Raw genomic sequence first — 21,198 nt, 5'->3', positions numbered from 1 at the left:
GAATCTTAAAGGCAGCCAGGTAAAAAAGACAGTAACTTACATAGAAACCCTCATTAGGCCACCAACAGATTTCTCAAGAGAAACTACTGGACAGCAGAGAGTGCAATGACACACAGAAAATATTAAATGATAAAAATTGTCAGACAAGAATACTCTATCCAGCAAAGGTATCCTTCAGATGTGAAGGAGAAACAAAGGCTTTCCCAGACAAACAAAAGCTGAGGGAGTCATCACCACTAGAGTAGCCTTACAAGAAATGTTGAAAGGAGATATTCTACCTGAAATGAAAAGGCATAAGTACACAAAACTTTGAGTATGATGATAGAATCAGAAAACTGCAACTGTATGTCAGAAGGTGGTTAATCATTTAATTACAGCATAAAGATTAAATGGAAAAAATAGTAAAAATAACTATAGCTATTTCAACCTGATAATAGAATTCACAAAATAAAATGGGATAATTTGAGACAACAGAAACATAAAAAGGAAAGAGGAAAATGACTATATGGGTAAATGAAGATAATATGCTACCAGCAGAAAAAGGACTATTTTATCTATAAGATGTTTTATACAAACCCTCAGTGTAACCACAAAACATACATCTAGAGCAGATAAAAAACATAAAGAAGAAGAAACTGAGAAAACATCATATAAACATATAAACACCAAACAAAATGGCAGACAGAAACACAAGGAAAAAGACACAATGGAGATATAGAACAACCAGAAAACAAAAGATAAAATGGCAGTTCTAAGTCCTCACTTATCAATAATTGCCTGAATGTAAATGGAGTGAATTTACCAGTCAAAGACAAAGGGTGGCTGGATGGATTAAAAAACAAGACCCAACTATATGCTACCTCCAGGAAACTCATCTCTGTTCTAAAGACAAACATAAGCTAAAAGTGAAGGGATGGAAGATGATACTCCAAGAAAATGGCAGCTGAAATAAAGCAGGTGTAGCCATATTCATACCAGACAAAATAGACTTCAAGACAAAATGTAACAAGAGACAAAGATGGACATTATATAATGGTAAAGCAGACAATTTATTAAGAAGACATAACATTTATTAATAAATGTGCACCTAAGATAAGAGTACCAAAATATATAAAACATATTAAGAGACCTAAGGGAAAAAATTGACAGCAACACAATAATAGTAGAAAACTTTAACAGCCCACTTACATCAATAGATAGATCATTAGCAAGGAAACAGCAGCTGTAAGTGAAACATTAGACCAGATAAACTTGATAGATTTATACAGAACATTCCATCCAAATGCAGCAGAATACACCTTTTTCTCAAGTGCACACAGAACATCTCAGGGATGGACCATTTTTGGGGACACAAAACAAGTCCCAATAAATTTAAGAGGACTGAAATCATATCAAACATCTTTTCTGACCACAGTGGTATAAAACTAGAAATCAACTACAAGAAGAAAGCTGGAAAAACCAAATATGTGGAGGCTAAACAACATGCTACTGAACAACTATTGTGTCAATGAGGAAATCAAAAATATACCTAAATACAAATGAAAATGAAACTATGACATACCAAATTCTATGGGATGCAGCAAAAATTATACTAAAAGGGAAGTTAATAGCAATAGAGGCCTACCTCAAGAAAAAGAAAAATCTCAAATAAACAATTAAACCTTACACCTATAGGAACTAGAAAAAGAAGAACAAACAAAAAACCCAAAATTAGTTGAAGGAAGGAAATAATAAAGATCTGAGTGGAAATAAATGAAAGAGACTAAAAAGACAACAGAAAAGAGCAGTGAAACTAAGAGCTGATTCTTTGAAAGATAAACAAAATTGACAATTCTTTAGCTAGACTCACTGAGGAAAAAATGAGAGAAGGCTCAGATAAAGCAGAAGCAAAACAGTAGATATATGAGGGATACAACAGAAATACAAAGGATTATAAAAGAATACTATAAAGAGGTGTACACCAAATTAGACAACCTAGAAGAAATGGATGAATTCTTAGAATCATACAACCTTTCAAGTCAGAAATCATGAAGAAATTTAAAATCTCAATAGAATGAGTAGTAGTAAGAAGATTGAAACAGTTATAAAAAACTCCTAAAAATCTAAAGTCCAGGTGAATTCTACCAAACATTCTTAGGAGATTTAATACCTATCCTTCTAAAACTCTTCCAAAATACCGAGCAGGAAGGAGTATTTCCTAACTCACTTTACAAGGCAAACATTACACTGATACCCAAACCAGACAAGGACAACACAAAAAAGGAAAATGCCAGGCCAATATCTCTGATGAATGTAGAGGCAAAATTCCTGAACAAAATATTAGCAATCTGCATGCAATATATTAAAAGAATCATACACCACGGTCAAGGGGGATTTATTCCAGAGATGCAGCAATGGTACAACATCTACAGATCAATCAACATGATACACCACATTAACAAAATGAAAAAAAAAAACTAATGATCATCTCAATAGATGCAGCAAGTATTTCATAAGATTCAGCATCCATTTATGATAACAACTCTCAATAAAATGGCTACAGAGGGAACATACATCCACATAATAAATGTCATATATGACAAGCTCACCACTAACATCATACATACTCAACAGTGAAAAACTTAAAGCTACTCCTCTAAGATCAAGAACTAGAATGCTCGCTCTTGTCACTGTTATTCAACATAGTATTAGAAGTCCTAGTCAGAGCAATTAAGCAAGAAAAAGAAATAAAATCTATTTAAATTGGAATGGAAGAAGGAAAACTATCACTATTTGCAGATGACATAATTTGCTATACAGAAAACCCTAAAGACTCCACCAAAAAAAAAGAAAAAATTTAGAAATAATAAAAAAATAGAGTAAAATGCAGAATACTAAATCTATATACAAAACTTTGTTGTGTTTCTGTACACTATCAGAAAAAACTATCAGAAAGAGAAATTAAGAAAACAATCCCATTTACTATCAAAACAAAAAGAATACCTAAGAATACATTTAACCAAGGAGGTGAAAGACATTTACACTAAAAACCATAAGACACTGATGAAAGAAAATGAAGAAGACACAAATAAATGGAATGATATTTCATGTACATAAATTGGAAGAATATTGTTAAAATGTCCATACTACGCAAAACAGTCTACAGCGTCAGTGCAATTCCTATCAAGATATCCATGACATTTCTCACAGAACTAAAACAAATAATCCTAAAATTTGTATGGAACCACAAAAGACCCCAGATAGTCAAAACAATCCTGAGAAAAAAGAACAAAGAGGGAGGTATCACACTCCCAGATTTCAAATTACACTATGAAGTTATAGTAATCAAAACAGCATGATATTGGCAGAAAAACAGACCAGAGGTCAATGGAACAGAATTGAGAGCCCAGAGATAAACCCACATATATATAAAAAATTAATTTACGACAAAAGAACAAAGAATATACAATGGAGAAAGATAGTCTCTTACAAACAGGGTTGGGAAAACTGGACAGCCACATGTAAAAGAATGAAACTAGACCAATATTTTACACCATACACAAAAATTAACTCAATGGGTTAAAGACTTGAATGTGAGACCTGAAACCATAAAACTCCTAGAAGAAAACATAGGCAGTATGCTCTTTGACACCAGTCTTAGCAATATCTTTCTGGATATGTCTTTTCAGGCAAGGAAAAGGAAAGCAAAAATAACCAAATAAGACTACATCAAACTAAAAAACTTTGCACAACGAAAATCATCAACAAAACAAAAAGACAACCTACCAATCAGAGGATATATTTGCAAATGATATATCCAATAAGAGGTTAATACCCAAAATATATAAAGAAGTCATACAACAAAAGAACAACCTGATTAAAAATTGGCAGAGGATCTGAACAGACACTTTCCCAAAGAAAACATACAGATGGCTAATAGGCACATGAAAATATATTCAACATCACTAATTAGGGAAACGCAAATCAAAACTATAATGAGATATTACCTCATGCTCATTAGAACAGCTATCATCAAAAAGACAAGAAATTACAAGTGTTGGAGATGTGGAGAAAAAAGGAACACTCATACACTGTTGCTGGAAATGTACATTATTACAGCCACTATGGAAAAAAGTATGGAGGTTCCTCAAAATTTAAGAATAGAATTACCATACAATCCAGCTATTCCACTTCTAGGTATTTATCCAGAGAATCTGAAAACACTAATTCAAAATGATATATGCAGCTCTGTATTCATCACAGCATTATTTACAATAGTCAAGATACTGAACAGCCTAAGTGCCCACTGATGGATGAATGGAAAAAGAAGATGTGGTATATAAGTTCAATGAAATACCACTTGCCCATTAAGATAAAATCTTGCTATTTACAACAATGTGGCTGGCCCTTGAAGGTATTATGCTAAGTAAAATAAGTCAGACAGAGAAAGACAAATGCCGTATGATTTTACTCATATGTGGAATATTAAATAAATAAGCAAACAAACAAAACAAAAACAAACACATAGACAGAGAACAGATTGCTACCAGAAGGGAAGGGCAGAATTGGGTAAAGGGGGTCAACTGTGTGGTAACAGACAGAAATTAAACTTTTGGTGATAAGCCCACTGTACTGATGTCAAAATAGGTTGTTCACTTGAAACTTAGATAATGTTATAAACCAATGTTACCTGAAATTAATTAATTAATTAATTTTAGAAAGCAGAGAAAGCATAAATGGCATGGAAGGAAAAAAATAAAATACAACTAGAAAACAGCTACAAAATAGAAGGTATTAGTCCAACTATATCAGTAATGACTTTAAATATTAATGTTCTAAATATACCAGTTAAAAGACAGAGACTGAGAGTGGTTTTAGTAGAGAAATTAAATCAATAATTAATGTTTCTTCCAAAACAGAAGACACCAAGCCCAGATGGTCTCACTAGTGAATTCTACCAAATATTTAAGAAAGAAATGTTACCAATCCCTGCAATCTGTTCCAGAAAATAGCAGAGGGAATACATCCTAACTTATTCTGTGAAGCCAGGATAATACCAAAATAAGACAAAAACATTACCAAGAAAGGAAACCTACAGACAAATACCTCTTATGATCATAGTTGCAATCCTTAACAAAGTATCAATAAGGCAGATTCAACAATGTATGAAAAGAATTATATACTATGACTGAGTGAGATTTACTCTAGTTATACAAGTCTTGTTTAACAATCAAAAATCAACTCATGTAATTCATCATATCAACAAAGGATTAAAGATTATATGATCATATTAATCGATGCAGAAAAAGCATTTAACAAAATTCAGCACTCATCCAGGACAAAAACTTTCAGCAAACTAGGAATAAAGAGAAATTTCCTCAACCTAACAAATAACTTCTACAAAAGCCCTACAGCTAACATTGTACTTAATGGTGAGTAACTGGATGCTCTTCCCTAAGAACAGAAACAAGGCAAAAATAATTTCACCATTCCCATTCAATACTGTACTGGAAATCCTGACTAATGCAGTAAGACAAGACAAGAAAAAAGTATACAGATTAGAAAGGAAGAAATAAAAGTGTTTCTTTGTAGTTTTCTTGACTGTCTATGTAGAAAATCCCCAGGAATCAACAAAAAAGTTTCTGGATCTAGTAAGTGATAGTAGCAAGTTTTGAGGATGCAAAATTAATATACAAAAGTAAATTTGCTTTCCCAAATGCTACCAATGGACAATTAGAAGCTGAAATTTAAAAACAACACAACTTATATTAGCAACAGAAGATGAAATACTTAGGTATAGATTTAACAAAATATATACAAGATTTAAATGAGGAAAACTACAAAAATCAGATGAAAGAAATCAAAGATCTAAGTAAATGAAGAGATATTCCGTGGGAATTCATGGGAACTCTATTTTTCTGCCCAGTTTTTCTCTAATCCTAAAACTGCTCTAAAAATAAAGTCTAATAAAATGAAAAAATATTACTGTAAATAATAATGTTTCAAAAGAATAGAAAAAGACTGAAAGATAATATTCCAAAATATGTGGCCTCTAGGTGGTATAACTGTTTTTACTTCTACACTATAGACTTTCCAAATAAAAGCATACATTACTTTCATAAGAGGAAAATAATACTCCTACTTTGAATCAGTAGCTTAATTCAGAAACTTTCAGTGATTAACAGTTTTGTTTTATGTAATATCCCCATACTTTTTACAATATGAAATGCAATCGATTTTAATTCACAAAGAAGTATTATATCCTTGTGAAATTTTATCAGAGTTTTAACCCTGTTATGTTAAAAAAAAAAAACTGAACTTCAAAACAACACTTAAATCATCATTCTTAAACATACAAAACGATGCTTACTTCACTCAATTTTTAGAGAACAAAATCAAACTATGAAGTATCACCTCTCACATATCAGATTGGCAAATTTAAAATGACTACAAACTGGGTTGTCAAGACTTTTAGAAAAACTCACTCTCACATATCAATAGCGGAATACAAGATAATTCCCCTTTTGAGAAGAATTTGGCAACTTCTAGCAATACTACAGATGAATGTTCCTTTTCATCCAGCAACCCCAATTCTAGAAATCTATCCCAAAGACACATTTTATAAATACAAAATGACATTGTGAAAAGATTATTCATTGCAGCATTATCTGTAATGGGCAAAAATTGGAAATCTATCAAATGTTGATTAATAAAGAGCTGGTGAAATAAATTTTGGAAAATAAAAACAATGGAGTAATATATAGCCCCCACCTCACACACAGCTCTCAACAAAAAGGGTGTGGAAGATTTCTCTATACTGATATGGAAGAACTTTCGGGATATATTGTCAAGTAAATATAACAAGCTGCAGAAAAGTGGATATTGCATGCTATGTTTAGTAAGAAATGGAAGGAAAAAGAACAAATACATGCAATACACACATATTTGTAAAAACAATCACTACCACCACAAAAATTCTAAAAGATAATCCAGAAGTTAAAAATAATGGTTACATACAGTACATACTGTAGTAAGAACAGTGAAGTGGTGACACAGATAAGACTTCTAAGTATGCCTTTCTTTATAGCTCTGGTTGGGAGACCGTTTCAATGTTTTACATATTAAAATTTAAAATCCAGGGCTTCCCTGGTGGCGCAGTGGTTGAGAGTCCACCTGCCGATGCAGGGGACGTGGGTTCGTGCCCCTGTCTGGGAGGATCCCACATGCTGTGGAGCGGCTGGGCCCGTGAGCGCTGGCCGCTGGGCCTGTGCGTCCGGAGCCTGTGCTCCACGACGGGAGAGGCCATGGCAGTGAGAGGCCCACATACCGCAAAAAATAAATAAATTAAATAAATAAATAAATAAAATCCAGTCAAAAAGAACAAAAAAGCAAGACCTAAAATTGAAACCAAAATAAAACAAGCAAACCTAACTGTATAACAAATTAACAGCAAACCACCTCAGAGAAAAAAAGATATTTCAGTTGACAGTACTTGCCCATCCTTAATAGAATGTACCCTATGGTAACAAAGAACTAGAAGGAAATTTTAAGCTGCACTAAACAATTATTATTTGTAATATTGAAATTGCTGTTTTATGCTGGTTTATATATTTTCTAATTCAAAATATATAGTAAATTTAATCTTAATATAAATATGTAAGTAATATATTTTATTAAAAGTGTATTTATATTTTTTATATTTATATACATAAGCAATATATTAGGATAAAGTAAATAAGTCATAATTTTGATATTATTAAAACCAGATTTTCAACGTAGGACAAAATATATTCAAGAATAAAATCAGTGAAATTTAGTATATCTCTGACATGTTGAAATGGAAATAACAGTACTTTTTTTTTTTTCCGTCACTGAAATGGCCTGGCAGTCATAAATTTCCCCAGGAAAGTGGCCCGAGATAGTGGATAACTGAATGGAGGTAACAGGGAGAAGGACATAAGAAAGATATAAGGGGTTACTTAATCTTTATAATCCTGTTTTTGGCCAAGCCCAGGCACTTTCCTAAAGACATTTGGAGCCTCCTTGGGCCTCCCCTTAGTCCAGAATTGGGGATACATCAGGGCCTCTCCACCAGTGGCGAGTATACCTATTCTATTTCTCCTTTTCTTCCAGATGTGCAAAGTTCCAGGGGGCAAATTTTATTTCAGTCATAAGCCCATAAATATATGGAGGTTCACAGAGAAAATATAATCATAAGTAGAGAACAATGTGACAATGGCATACTCCAATCGGCCTCTAAAGATCTGTGAGAAATCTACTGACCCTCTAGAAGTTTCTATTTGTTTATTTGTAAAATAAAGGGGATGAAAGGTGACCTCCAAGTTTCCTTTTAATAAAAGAAGGATATTTGAGTGTTCAGTAGGACTTACTTTACATAGCAGGAAATCTGTTATTGTATCAATCAACTGAGACACTATGCTTTGGGGAGGGTGTGGAAAAAAACACTACTTTTTTTGCCCCCAAAGCACTCATTTTACAATAAGGAAGGAAATAGCATTTTCTTAGCATAAAAACACGCATCCTCACTTCCTTTAAAAAAAACCTAAGAATTGGCTGTCAATACACAAAATCAACATAAAAACAGTTTCTCTCATCAACTGGATTCTGACAAACAGCCTTTTTTTCCTTCAGTGCATTTAAAAGTACATTAAAGGGACTTCCCTGGTGGTGCAGTGGTTAAGAATCCACCTGCCAATGCAGGGAACATGGGTTTGAGCCCTGGTCCGGGAAGATCCCACATGCCACGGAGAAACGAAGCCTGTACACCACAACTACTGACCCTGCGCTCTAGAGCCCGCGAGCCACAACTACTGAGCCCATGTGCCTAGAACCTGTGCTTCGCAACAAGAGAAGCCACCACAGTGAGAAGCCGGTGCACCGCAAAGAAAAGTAGCCCCCACTTGTCACAACTAGAGAAAGCCCGTGTGCAGCAAGGAAGACCCAATGCAGCCAAATAAATAAATACATTTTTAAAAGTACATTAAGGAAGTATATCTGTCCCAGAAAATAACTTAAAGCAAATCACTTTTTTGAAGGTATAAACTGGAGACAAAAGAAAGGAGGCCTTGTGTAGATGGTACATTTCAGCCCTGCCTCCTTTTCCCAACAATTGAGTTGCGATTTGGTTTTGCTTGAACAGTTTGCCTGCTCTCTTTTTTGACTACCTCAAAAGAGTCATTTCTACACTAAAACACTGTGACCAAAACAACCACCCAGAGAATAAGACTTTCTTTTAAGTCTCAGGTCCTAACAGAAAGAAGAGGAATAATAGCAATGCAAAAATCTAACTTGTACATGAGAGCATAATTTGAAGGCAGCAAAGTCTTTTTCTCAGAAAGGACAGACAGGTTGTCACACAATTACTTTATGCAGCAGAAAACAGGGTTGACTGCCAAGAAAAACTGACCATCCTTTCCTAAATCTTGAAAAGTATTTGATTTCTAAAAGATTGGTTTTGTGTACAAATCAATTAACTCATTCGCTTCAATCACCCATTCTTAGTGACACAATTATCACTGCTCCAGCCTTTTCCAAACCAGCCTCATAATGCCCATTAATCTACTTGTGACAGCTATCATTTTGAGTGTGAAAGGGCAGTAGGTGTCCTGGTTTTGAAAACAGAAATAGCAAAGATAATAAATTCCCTGTAGAAACGAACAATTCAGTGCAAGTTTGTTCAAAGCTCAATAACCTACATCATAAGGGGAAAAAAAAAATTGAACCCACTTGAAGATACACGGAATTTTGATGCTAGAACTGGATGCTGGTTGGAAAGTTAGATGTTCCTGAGAAAAACAGAAAGACTTGGCCTTTGTTTTACTTGAAACATGAGCGTTCTTGGTCTGTTTGTAAAGTTCAGGGCCAACCTAGGTAGGGAAGTACTCATTTCTGTAGAGGAAATGAACTTTATCTCATGATCAAAAATAAAGTGTTTCATTACGGATTCATTCAGGATCAGGTGTAAGGCAAGGGTCCTTGAGGAAGATTGTGGCCCAAAAGTCAGGTCTCAGCTCCCTTCATGGGAGAACCAAATCCAGGTCCAGGTAGGCACAAGGTGGCCAGATTAGTGGCAAAGATGACCCTTGGGTCAAGTCAGGCAGGCTAGACACAGTGACAAATGGATGTCATTAATCCGAAGCTCAATCCCAGAAACCTTGGGCGTCTGGTTAGGAAAGATAGACAGCTGATGGCAGGAGAAGTGGAAGGGAGAAGAGGGTGTCAGAGGGAAAAAGGAACATCCAATCTGGCAAGAGGAGTTACAAGTGGGAAGCGAGAGGTGTCAGTACACAGGTAAGCGAAGACATCTTGGGTGGTGCTTCGGTGCCCAGGACTCTGCTCAGGAAGCATCAGGGCTTAGTGCAGCGTCCTGAATACGTCAGTCAGGCAGCAAACAAATCAGAGGTTTCCATGTCTAAGTCAGCCATTTATCTCCTCTGCAGATTTAGGATGAATTTCTAAACCTCTCTAAGTCTCTTTTCTACATCTGCTAGATGGAGAATAATCCTCCATGCCTCATATGTTGTTGTGAAGATGAAATGAAGTAATGATTTTAAAGAACTTCACCTGATCCCTGCTACCTGGTGGTCATTCCCACTAATGCTAGCTGTATCACCTGAGATCTTTAGTTAGCCCCTAAGAATTTAGGTCTAATTGTCTGCAAATGAAATTTGGGGAGCAAGCAAGTCAGGAGCTTGGTTTTCAGGATCTTAGATGATAAAAAGGAGGAAGAAAGAGATAGCAGTGGAACCCTCATCTGTAATAACTGCCTCAGTACACATCACTCGACCACTATGACAGTCGGGCTGATGGCCACATATACAGGTCAGGAAGGGATCATCAGAGCAGGTCCCCACCTTTGAGGAGCTGGGGTGGTTAGTCCTCTTCAACTTCACCAGGTGTCAGTGACAGGTTTTGAGCGCTGTGCCCCTGACTCCACTCTGTTCAATAATCCCTATAGTTTTGTTATTTTTCATAGCACAATGATTTTTAGAACACACACATATCATTATAGCAGAACCAACTGTTCTATGAATCCTAGGTAATATTTATATTCATTTTTACTAATTTCATTTTATAGATATTTAAAATCTCAAAAGAAAACAAAAAAACCAGCAGGGGGCTTCCCTGATGGCGCGGTGGTTGAGAGTCTGCCTGCCGACGCAGGGGACGCGGGCTCGTGCCCCGGTCCGGGAAGATCCCACGTGCCGCGGAGCGGCTGGGCCCGTGGGCCATGGCCGCTGAGCCTGCGCGTCCGGAGCCTGTGCTCCGCAACGGGAGAGGCCACAACGGTGAGAGGCCCACGTACTGCAAAAAAAAAAAAAAAAAAAACCAGCAGGAAGGAAGCAAGTAGACCAGCAGCTGGTTCTGATTCAAGATGAGGAAACGCCCCTTCAGCAGAAGAAACCAAGATCTGGGCCCTGGACCCTAGTCCTACTTCAGCTAAAGCAGCTTTGCAAATAGCTTGCTTTACACGTTGGACAATGCAAAAAATATTTTTTTTAAATCCCAGATCTATTAAAGTTCCTCATTTGCAGCTGTGAGCAGTGAAGCAAGGTGTGCTCAAGGTAATATATCAGGAGCTTTTGTCTTGATCAGCCTGAGAAGCTCTGGTACCAGTCAGAGGACGCAGGGAGGTGAGATAGGGGGAGGGGAATTGAACTGGGACGGAGCAATTAAGAGTGAGTAGCGTGGATTTGGGATTCTGCAATCACTCAGGTAAAAGCTTTAATCATCTTGAGTTTCAGTCTTCTCACATTAAATGAGAATACAAATACCTTCCTCGGAATAGGTACCTTCAGCATATTTGTTAACTGAAGGAATAGAACCATTGTAAGAATTGAAAGAGACAGATATGTCACGAATTCATTGACATGTAGGGCCTGGCACATAGATTTTCAATAAATAAAGTGTGTGTGTATCTGCCAGTGTGAGCATGTATACACGTTGTTTGTGCTTCCACCACAAATAACTATGTAACATACCAGCATCCAGGGCCTCCTGCAAGCCCCGAGGCTGCCGCTGGAAATAGGGAGCCTTAGGTATCAAGATAGAAAGGCGATGAGGGAGGCATCGGTTCAGATGCAATTCACTCCATTTTGACACACGAAAAGGTCTTTGCATCCACTTACTCCCCACATGCAGTGAGAATAAGAGTCAAGGGTCTTGTACTCATTTTCCCAACAACCAGCTTACAAGGACCCACCCATGCTGTACAACGAAATTTCTAGCCAACAGTTAACATACACGGTACAGGGCAAGGCCACATAAATATGAACGATGAAGGGAAAAGAGCTCCAGAAACAGTTCTCATAGTCATGGAACCTTCACTGGTTTCATTCTGTTTTATTCAAAATGGTTTCCCATGCTAGTTGCACATCATATTTTACATGTCAGCAATCAACGTGAGGTCAGTAGTGTGTATGTTTTGAGAGACCAATAATCGAGAGCACCTTAACCATCAACTGAAAAGTCTGAAAGTACCTTCCTTTGGAGAACTGGTGGTTTCTCATTTATGTCTTACTCAGGCAAGAGAATGATGGCAACACGAGAACCATGATCAGTCTCTTTCAAAGCAGTCTCTACACTGGGTCAGTGTCTGCGGCGGAAAATGCTCATGTCTGCTTCGGTCTGATTAGTTGTACTCAGAAAGTCCAGGAGAGGAATGAAAGAGGGAAGCCACAGGATAATTGCTTTTATTTCAACCCACGGCAGAGGGAAAGTGCCTGACAAATAATGTAACACATACGCATCAAAAGAGGATAATTCAATTCTGATAAAAGGATGGGTCCACAGGAAATGAAGAGTAAACCCTGCAGTGTCCACAGATCTAAAGGATGAGAGAATTCCAATGGAAGGGGTGTGAATTCATCTTTAAAACGGGAATTCATCTTTAAGATATCTGAAAAGTCATGGCTTTGTAGGATGAAACAGGACCGTGGAGGCCACCTTTCTTTTATTCTCATCGTAAATCGACATTTTCTGGCTGCTCTACAGCAAGCAGTCTGAGATTTGAATTCAGCCCTAAAGGCCAAGTGTTTAAGCTGCCCCAGCATTCGTTTATTTCACCGTGATTTAGATACTCACAGAGGGGAAGCCACTTCCCTTGATTCAGGTGAAAAACAGAAACAAGAGAGAAAGGGGATCCCCAAATCTAATGGCCTGTCAAAGTAACTGAATCATCACCCCTTGAAAGGCTCGGCAACTGCACAAGTTGCTGCCTGCCTCCCTTCTTAGGGGCTATGCTCATACAACACCTTCCAAGGAAAGAGGCAACAAGAGGAGTGCCATCTTTAAGAAGATTCCATCTGTTTTGTGATTGTTTTAATAAGACCCAGTGTAACTCAGGGAGGGCCCCAAGAATGGACAGATTTCAAATCTGTGTGCTGTAGTAGAAAGTTCTTCAAACTACAGCTTATTGTTATCTGTGTTTAAAAACTGCTATGAGACAGCTCCAATTAGGTAGTATTTCATTATCCTCCAAGCCGTTACAGTCCATCAGAAATAGGTGCTCCTACAGTTCATTGTTTTTTCTCACCCAGGTATCTGACAGTGATTTGAACAGAAGCAGCCAGACCATTTTTCTTCTCAGGAGGAACAGATTACAGAAAAGGTATCAAAGAGAACAATTCTGAAAGCGGCCAACTATCAACTGAGTTAGACATTTGCAGTAAGACTGGAAGTTGTTTTCCGGTGCTCTTTATGGTTTCTGACTTAACAACACAGAGCACTGGGAATGAACATCCAATATCAACCACAACAATTTCAAAACAGAGCTAGGAAACAATAGCACAAACATCTGGTGAATTCTTTTTCAGTCACTTAAATCTCCAAAAGCTCAAGGTCATAGATTTTTTAATTCTTGTAAGACATAGCAAAGCATTAAATTAAAATTAGTATCTAGGATGGTATTGAAATGCCCAATTTTTATTTCATAATGGACCACCATTTAAAAATTATTTTTCATATCTTTTCTATTTTAAAGGTTGAAGAGCATAAAACTTAGGAATCTGAGTTCTGTTCTGTCCTGGCTTTGATTCAGTTAGCTGTGTGACTGAGCTAGGTCATTACAAAGGAGATGGATTAGATCATTTCTGAAGTCCCTTCTGGTTCGAAAGTTTTTCTCAAAGTATTTGCAGTGTTCTCACGGAAACTGTTGGCACCTCAGTGGTGACTCTTTACCCAGGGAGCAAATGCTATATTGGGGATACTGCGTATTCCAAAATCAATTAAAAAAAAGGAAACTGTTAAGCTTTACTATACGTCTGCTGTTTTGCATATATTATATCTTTTAATCCTAACAACGAGCCTGTAGGATACTTATGCCTGTAGAAATGCCAGTCAGTAACTGCCAAAGCCAGGAATTAAATTTAAGCTTGAATAGCTCCAAAGTCCACATACTTTCTTCAACACTGCTCCCCTTATACATTAACGTTCTCTTGGAAATGTACACACACCAGGTTTTATTTTATAACGACGTCAACAATGGCACAATGGCATTTCTCTTAGACTCCAAGCTCCTTGAAGGCCATAGTGTATGTCATTCATTGCATCAGCAGGGCCAATGATGATATGTCACACATTGAATATTTGCAATAAATGCTAGATAAACAAATGAATTAATTGCCTTATAGGTGATAAATGAATGACTGAAAATTTTATCTAAATATGAGTGAGTTCTGCAGATATATTTGACTTGTCTGAAAAAAATATAAATTCTTTAACCTTTATATGAATTTTTTTCAAAATGTGTTTCTTATTCCAGGAAAAAATTTTATAACATTTAACAGGAAAAAAAACCAAGAGTACATTCCAATATTGAAAAGGCATAATTGTAATGTATTAGAATATGAATGTCCAAATTCAGCATACCAGAAGTTGCAGCTGTAACTAAAATAAAATATATACAGTCTTGATAGGTTCAAATGATTCATAACTATAATTTGCTAACATCCAAGAAGTATTGCTTTTTTAGGAAATCCTCAAAATAACTGAATATTCCATCCAAATTTATCTATCTACATGAACTGAGAGTTTGAGAAATACAAATCAGTACTTTGCTATAAGCATTAAAAACTCCAGTTTTTCTACACTAATATCTCTTTCGTCTTTTCTATCTTGAATGAGACATCCTTTAAGTTGATTTAGAAGAGAGATTACCAATCTCAGTTTTATAATTTAAGTTTATCACTATTTGTATAAAAGGGAGTTATAACATCATGTAAACAAAAATTTAATCCACCTTTGTAAAAAATATTTCCAAATTATCAGTCTTTGAGCCATTTTAATATTGTGTTACAAACCAAACCACCTTTTATAGGAGCACTGTTGCCACTAAAATGAGTTTGGCACCATGGCAGAGTTCTTCACATTCTAAATCCATTTTACAAAATACACAGCTCATATTCTACTGTCTTTATTTACCTGACTCAAAGTTCTGATTACCCTCAAGGCATTGATCCTGTACAAGTGAAAACTAGATTATGGTTTTGCCCCAGATTTCTAATGGATACTATAGAACTAAAAGGACATCTGGGAAAAGAGCTTATTGAACACACTGGCAGCCCCTCCACACACAAACATATATCCCTCAGCAAGGAGATATGTTTAAAGACATAAGCATACAAAGACAAATAAAAAGGGATAGAAGGTGATAGCCACACAATTTTGCCAACTGTAAAACAGAACAAGCAATAATGAATCAGCAGACCCAAAGAAGTTGAAACTCAAGCAAGCACTGAAAAGAACCAAGAAGCAACCCAATTTGCAATGCACACAAAGTACTGATCTAACCAAAATCATGATACAACAGAGTTGGAAGGACAGGACATGGGAAATGTGTGTGTGGTTGAGCTGAATCATCTTCCATAATAAGATATGAACACTTAATGCTTAAAGTTGAAAAAGCAAAGAGTAGAGATAAAAGCATATTATTTAGAGATATGGAGAGAACAGTAAAGCTAATAGGTTTTTTAATAGCTGAAAACATTGGTTACCTCTGAGGAACAGGAAAGTTGGAGTGAGAGCAGGGTGATGCTGTTTTTCACCTGAAGACTTGCAGAGTGCATGTAGATATGTGCATTTGTAACTCTGATAAAAACAAACGAAACTCAACAAAAGAAACAAATAATGGTAATTCTTTTGCTGTAATGACAAATAATAATGATAAGTCATTCTAAGGCCCACATACACACGGAGTTCTCTAAAGAGCTTTTTTTCCCCCATAATCACATTTATCAAAATACAGCATTAGACTGAACACTCTCACGAGTTAAGACAGCTAAATACTTCCTTTCCCACTAATAGTACATGGCCTTGGGCCAGTAACTTAACCACTTAGGAATCCATTTTCCACCTATCTAAAACCGATACAGTCTTTAGTTAATGTCTTAAGACTTCTTCTGGAACATAGTCTTTGTTACAACATAATACTGTATTCAACCTTTTAATTGCTTGAAGAATAGGTTTCATTGCTTATATTAAGAATGACCTATGTCTTTTTCTTCCCCCTGTGCCTCTCCTGTCCCTTTGCCCTCACGTTCTCTATTCAGTGTTACTACTGATTGTTGCTCCTACCAAATGAGCCAGTTGGGATGGGAGTGCATACCAATATCGACATTGTATTGGAAGATGATACCAATACATGGTGTATCTAAATAAATCACCAAGAAATACACTGTTGGAAGGAATGTGGTGTAGTAGTTAAGAATTTGGACTCTAAAGGTCAATTGAATGGGTTCAAATCTCAGCTCCATCACTGACTAGCTCTGTGATCTCAGACAAGTTACTTTGACTTCTCTATGTGCTCCTATTTCTAAATCTCTAAATTAGGATTAGTAATAGAACCTCCTAAAATTGCTGTGAATATAAAATGATATGATGTATTTAAATTCTTACAACAATGTCTAGAGCATAGTTGACACACATTGATGTTAATTTCATTATTACTGACCTCAACGAATAAGCATTTGGTTGCTATATGGCTGGGAACAAAGGAGAAGAGCTAGTTTTATGAGAAAGTACTACAAATTACATTAATATATTAAAATAGCATCTTCCCTTTACTAATGGAGCTCTTTATTGTGGAAGAGGTATGTTGCTGGTGGAAGAAAACGCAGACTTTTTATTCTTATGGCATTAAGATCCTGGTTCCGTATGACTGCAGATACTTAGCGTTTGGTTAATGATAATTCTAAAGTCAAGTAGAGTTTATACATCTCCACTGGATACTCAGTAAACATGAGTTTACAATGATAACATAGTGATCCATTAGACCTTGACTTTAGAATATTTAAAATTGGTTTTTCTTCTTGCTGCTTGTTAATTTTCAGGATTTAATTGCACAGCTTAAAAATAATGTGTACCTTGCAAAGAAAATATTTACAAACGGCGGGTAAGAAAACACACAGAAGAACTGATCGTGTACAAAAACAGCATTCCAGATGCCATAACTCAGTATTAATGGAAGGGGCCAGTATATTTAGAGTAGCACTGATGAATTTCTGTTTGAAAACTGTAATAGCCTACGAAAAGGTCAAACCACTTCCAATGGCTCTTACATACACCTGCCCACAAAATCCTTTCAGGTACTGTTAAAATCATAGCAGTGCCCTGTTGAAACATCTTCAGTGGCTCCCCACCTGCTATAGGAAAAGAATTTCACCTGCTTGATCCAAGGCACAGCACAATCTGACCCACACTTTCTACTGTGCACAGAACACGGCTTGGCTTGGCTTTGCAAGATACCACCAAAGCAGAATATTGGACTCTTCTTAAATATGCCCTGTACCAAGTCACCTCAGTGCCTGTAGTTAGGCTTTATTCCACAATTTTCCCACACCAGCCTACATGATAGCCCACCTCTGGCTTTCCAAGTTCTATTAATTCTTTATTTATTAAATCAAAGAGCACTTCCTTACAAAGCCTCAAATTTTTCTTTTCAGCATTTTCACAGTGTTTTTGTAGCTATATTTTAATGCTTCTTATATTGTCTTGCATTATCTATATCTACTAATAGATGTTTGTTTCATGGAGGACAGACTCTTGTCATTGTCTTTTTAAAAATTCATTCATAGAACTTGCTAAAGTGCTTCGAACATAGACCATGTTAAATACTTACTGATTTAATTGAGTTCTATTGACCACACTTGCTCAAATTTGCCCTCTTACCAATAGAGAGTTTAGCTTTTATAGCTGTAAACCTGTATCCCATTATATAACTGATTTTCTAATACCAAATGCTTAAAAACCTAACAATGATTAAGTCGATCTGAGAAGACAATGAGTACACCATTCATTAGCCCAGAAAAATAAGCTGGGACGAAGTGAGAGAGTGGCATGGACATATATACACTACCAAACGTAAAATAGATAGCTAGTGGGAAGCAGCCGCATAGCACAGGGAGATCAGCTCGGTGCTCTGTGACCGCCTGGAGGGGTGGGATAGGGAGGGTGGGAAGGAAAGCAAGAGAGAGGGGATATGGGGGTGTATGTATACGCATAGCTGATTCATTCTTATACAGCAGCAACTAACACAACAATGTAAAGCAATTATACTCCAATAAAGATGTTAAAAAAAAGAAAAGAAAACCTATTTTATGTTTAAGTTACTGAACTAACACAAGTGTTAGGGTTATCAAATTAGAACCACATGAATCAGAAGTCTTATCTGCTTTTGGTTTTCTTTTGCTGTTGTAACAAATTACCACAAACTTAGTGACTTAAAAACAACACGTAATTTTTATCTTACCATTCTCAAGTCAGAAGTCTGAAATAGGTTTCACTGTGCTGAAATCAAGATGTCAACAGGGCTGCGTTCCTTCCGGAGGGACTAGGAGAGGATCCACAACCTTGGCTTTTCTAGTATCTAAAGGCTGCTTGCATTCCTTGCCTCACGGTCCTAGTCACCATTTTCAAAAACCAGCAAAGTTGGGGCTCTGAGTCCTTACCACGCTACCATTCCTGTACTTCTCACTCATCTGCCCTTCTCCTCTACTTATAAAGAGCCTCGTGATTACCTCGGACCAATCCAGATGATCCAGGTTAATCACTCCATAACAAAATCAGCTGATTTGCAATCATCTTAATTACATCTGCAGCCTTAGCTCTTCTTTGCCCTATAACATAACATATACACAGGTGCTGAGAATTGGGATGTGGATGCATTTGATGGGCCAGTATTCTGCCTACCACAGCTAGTTTCAAGCTTTACTAATGATTTGAAGAAAACAAGCAATTAAGAGGCACAGGGAGGGCAGGTCGGCCATCCATGTAGCTCCCCAAGTCCTCACCATTCTAAATATGCACTCTCTAGCCCATCCAGAACAGAGGGCATCTCTAAGTAAGATACAGAAGTTATTTTTTCAGCAAGCAAGGAGCATTTATGTTGTTCATCATCTTCAATTTATGCTCAGATCATTTAATGGCTTACATGATATCCTCCAGGGAACCTTGCTTCATAAATCCACATATTATATTTGTCTATTATAAGAAATCCTAAAACATGGATATTCTACCAAAATCTTTCTACTGTATAAAAGTACTGATAAGTACATTTTCTCTAGCCAATAGCATTAATCTGTTTACCATGAGGCTCATTATCATCAGCATGTTTATAAATAAGTTAGACCAATTATGTGCTTTCTTTCCTTGGGAGAATCCTTTGGTAATGAGAGGGAAAGAGATTACAAACCAGCTGCTTGAACTACTTCCTGCACTGTGCCAGGTGCTGGTGCTAGAAGGGATACAATCAAGGATAGAATCTCTGTTTTTGAGGAGCTCACAGTGTTAATGCAAGTAAATAGGGAACTTAATAATCAGAGTGTGCTATGTTCTGCTAAAGAAACAGGACTCAGTGGTGAAATAATGGGGAGCCACTGAAAGATCATTTAGTCAGATAGGATTAGAAGGTGGGTCTATATGGAGATGGGAAAATATACTCAAAATATTACTACTAAAGTAGATAAGAATGCTAACGCGTGTCCTAAGGAAAGCAGATAGTGTGGAAATAAAGAAAAGGAGGAAATATAAAAATAATTGGGAAAATATAATCTAGCATACTTGGTGAAGGGTGAATATGTCAGGGATTCCAAAATGGGGAAGAAAAACACATGAAAAGGAAGAAGTGGAAAAGGAAACAGACTATATTATCTGGAGTGGTGGATGCCACAAAATGTAGTGTGGGCAGAGAGATATAAAAGCACATAAGAACACCAAACACAGTTACGGGGAGCTAGAAAAGAGTCCAAATTTGTAAAGATGTCATCTAAGTTGAGTCTCGAAGCACATGTAAGAGCTAACCAGGGCAAAAGAAAGGGAAAACAAGTGTAAAACTATAGGGAGTCTAATCTTTTTAAATAATCACAACTTATTTACTTCCAAAAACTGAATATTCATATTGACCATATATTTTATTAAGTTCTCAAGCTCCTCATATTTTATTAACTGGATCAAATGATTTAATCAATCCTCAAGATGAATATTTATGGTCATAGAAGATATTCTAAAATGATGCATCAGCTTGTGCAGAGGATTCTAATAGAAATTCAAAATTTGTTTATAAAATGCCTCTAAGTTTTATTGCACAGTTGTAAGCACTTGATTAATGTTAGCTATTTTTATTTATTTTTAATTATGAAATATTAACAATGTTGGAACACTGTTACTACTCTGAAAGATAATCACTCATTTAGATAGAAAATTTTATGTTAAAAAAGGCAGTCACATGGCTTATGCCCATAGAAGATTAATTGCTATAGCAATTGCCTTTTCACCATTAACAACTAGGAAATGGGACAAAATATATATTTTTTAAAATGCTTTTCAGACAGTAATCCTAGAAAAGGGAAACAAAGTGAATCTATGATCTCTCCAGTTTACTGCCTAGAGGCAGCTTGAGGCTTCAGTAAATGGAGAGACAATGCAAACAGAGGTTGGCAGACTCACAGAGTATAAAAAAAACAAGATCGGAGGTTGGCGAGGCCATGGTGGCTAGAATGTGTGTGGCAGCGTTTAGAAGAGAAGGAGATAGAGTTTTCCAGAAATCTATACAGAACTCTCCTTGAGTGGTTGGCTAAGTACTCATCAACACATGAGCAGTAGGGAACTACCTGAAGCCAGAAAGGAATGACCAGAGAGCAGCATGGCAAACAATCCTCATACCTCTCACTGCTGTCTTCACCACTAAAATACCTCCATTATTCA

This window comes from Orcinus orca, chromosome 18 (assembly GCF_937001465.1).
Source record: "Orcinus orca chromosome 18, mOrcOrc1.1, whole genome shotgun sequence".
Lineage (NCBI taxonomy): Eukaryota > Metazoa > Chordata > Mammalia > Artiodactyla > Delphinidae > Orcinus > Orcinus orca.
The sequence above is the reverse complement of the archived record's forward strand: the minus strand, read 5'-3'. Positions refer to the sequence as shown.